The sequence below is a fragment of the Staurois parvus genome, unplaced genomic scaffold (genome assembly GCF_062004578.1).
Source record: "Staurois parvus isolate SC_StPar_1 unplaced genomic scaffold, SC_StPar_1.0 ptg000154l, whole genome shotgun sequence".
Classification (NCBI taxonomy): Eukaryota; Metazoa; Chordata; class Amphibia; order Anura; family Ranidae; genus Staurois; species Staurois parvus.
In genome coordinates this window covers 18,711,789-18,714,927 of record NW_028317950.1, presented here as the reverse complement: position 1 = coordinate 18,714,927, position 3,139 = coordinate 18,711,789, and the positions used below count along the sequence as shown (strand labels likewise).

Sequence of the window (3,139 nt, the reverse complement as noted above, 5' to 3'; positions counted from 1 at the left end):
ATACATAATAAAACACACAGTATAGCAAGAGGCCATTCAACATACACTCTTTTGCCAAAAGTATCGGGACACCTGCCTTTACACATACATGAAGTTTAACCACTAGCCTACAGGGCACTTATACCCCCTTCCTGCCCAGGCCAATTTCCAGCTTTCAGCGCTGTCACACTTTGAATGACAATTGCGCGGTCATGCAGTACTATACCCATATGACATTTTTATGATTTTTTTTTTAGACAGATAGAGCTTTCTTTTGCTTAGTTTTTGTTATACAATTGTGTAAATAAGTGATTTTTCTCCTTCACTGATATGCGCTAATGAGACTGCAGTGATGGGCACTGATAGGCTGCACTGATGGGCTTTGACAGGCATCACTGATGGGCACTGAAAGGCAGCACTCATATATGGCACTGATTGGCACTGTTAGGTGGCACTGTTAGGCGGCACGGCACTGATAGGCAGCACTAACGGGAACTGATGCACACTGATTGACAACACTGATAGGCGGCACTGACTAGCATTTATAGGTGGCACTGACAGGTGGAACTGAAAGGCAGCTCAGATGGGCACTGATATGTGGCATTGATGTGCACTGGTAGGTACTGATTTGTGGCATTGATTTGGCACTGACAGGTGGCACTGCTGGGGCTACACTGATCATCAGGGCACACTGATCATCAGTGCACTGATGATCAGTGTACATGACCCCTCTGAGTAATGCCGATTACTGGCTCTCCTCTCCTTACGAGCTGTCAGTGTGGCAGCTCAAGAGGAGAGAAATGCTGATAACTGGCATTTCCTTATTTACATGCGATTAGCTGTGATTGGACACAGCTGATTACTTGACGGAGTCTTTGGCTCTTTTCGTTGATCGGTGATCCGCTGTGTTCCAGGGACACAGCGCACCAGTGATCGCCGCGCTGCATACCTCCAGGGGCGTGCCCACGTGGTTAGAACGGCAGGACGCACCACGTCAGCGGACTCCGGGTAGATGGCGTTCACTCTGTACTCCCTGCTGCAGGCCGCCCTGCTCTTTGTCAATGCCATCGCCGTACTATATGAGGAGAGGTTCCTGAGCAAGATTGGCTGGGGAGCAGACCAGGGGATTGGTGGATTTGGTGAGGAGCCGGAAATCAAGTCGCAGCTGATGAACCTTGTGCGGTCAGTGCGGACAGTAGAGTTCCACTAATAATGGAGAACTCAATATCGATCGTGCTACTTCTGTTGTTCGGCTAGATGTATGCTGAGCAACAAATAAAATGAGTGAAGAACATGACCAGAAGACCAACTGATGAAGATCGTTCACTGTGTATGAAGAGAAGACGCTGAACTGACAAAGCCCTAATGCAGATTATCTCCCAGTATGAGGAGCGGACTTTTTATGAACACAAGGAGATTTTTTCTACACCCCCACCTCACACACTCGCAGATTCCACAGAAACTACGTTTTACCCAAAGGACACATTGATACAAGGACTGTTTCTTTATATCGTAGAGTGTTTACATGAGATTTTCTACCACAATGTGGATCCAAGCTTACATGTTAACATCCCCAAGTCTTCAGTACATTGAATAAACCGATGAAATGCACCACACCTTACCTGTATCACCTCTACACCTGCCTATACTATCAATTGTACATCTTATAAAACAGAGGCCCTTCCACCCAGACTTTCAGTACATGATAATCTTGCTGTTGCAGAAAAGCAAACAAAATGTCTTAATATAGTGAGATTCCTGAGCAGAAATAACGTGGCATCGTGTGTAAGCCCCACCCTTTCTCCTCCAAGCCACACCCCTTTTTTGTGCCATGTCGCCACTGGTGCAGAGTAATGCCACAGCACAAAAGCTGTTGTTTTGGCTGCAGGAGGCAGGAACGAACTTTCATACATCAGCTGTGACCTGCTCCTTTCTATGACATTGACCCGAACTATATATTTTGTAAATGTAATCCCTGTGATCTTTATACTGATGTCTGTTGTTTTTCTATAAAATTTACATCTGCAATGGGTCTGTAGGGTTAATTTACAGAACTGCATTTTATTGGTTTATTGTGTTTATTTTATCTTATCAAAATGTTCTGTTCAAAAAAAAAAAAAAACGGGAGGATGTCATATGACGTCCTCCCAGAACGCGAGAACCGCCTTTCACCCGTCATTTCCTTTTATGGCGTACAGGAGGCGGTTAATGGCATCCCAGTCTTAGTCCGTAGTTCAGTACTGAGTTAGTCCATCCTTTGCAGATTTAACAGCTTCAACTCTTCTGTGAAGGCTGTCCACAAGGTTTAGGAGTGTGTCTATGGGAATGTTTGACCATTCTTCCAGAAGCGCATTTGTGAGGTCAGGCACTGATGTAGGATGAGAAGGCCTGGCTTGCAGTCTCCGCTCTAATTCATCCCAAAGGTGTTCTATTGGGTTGAGGTCAGGACTCTGTTGTCCAGTTACGTTCTTCCACCCCAAACTCGCTCATCCATGTCTTTATTAACCTTGCTTTGTGCTCTGGTGTGCAGTCATGTTGGATTAGGAAGGGGTCACCCCAAACTCTTCCCACAAAATTGGGAGCATGAAACTGTCCAAAATGTCTTGGTATACTGACGCCTTAAGAGATCCCTTCACTGGAACTAAGGCGCCAAGCCCAACCCCTGAAAAATAACCCCACACCATAATCCCCCTCCACCAAACTTTACACTTGGCACAAAACATTCAGGCAAGTACCGTTCTCCTAGCATCTGCCATACCCAGACACTTCCATCAGATTGCCATACAGAGAAGCGTGATTCATCACTGCAGAGGACACGTCTCCACTGCTCTAGAGTCCAGTGGCGGTGTGCTTTACATCACTGTATCCAACGCTTTGCATTGCACTTGGTGTTGTAAGGCTTGGATGCAGCTGCTCGGCCATGAAAACCCATTCCATGAAGCTCTCTACACACTGTTGTGCTAATTTGAAGGCCACATGAAGTTTGGAGGTCTTTAGCTATTGACTTTGCAGACAGTTGGAGACTTACGTAAGCTTCAGCACGTGCTGACCCCGCTCTGTCATTTTCTGTGGCCTACCACTTTGTGGCTGAGTTGCTGTTGTTCCCAGTTGCTTCCACTTTGTTATAATACCACTAACAGTTGACTGTGGAATATTTAGC

The 3,139-nt window shown here is 46.0% G+C and overlaps 1 pseudogene; it reads left to right on the top strand.

The window, feature by feature from the left end:
- Positions 1–974: 974 nt before the first annotated feature.
- On the top strand, positions 975–1,236 carry LOC149463578 (immediate early response 3-interacting protein 1 pseudogene; annotated as a pseudogene).
- Positions 1,237–3,139: the final 1,903 nt, after the last annotated feature.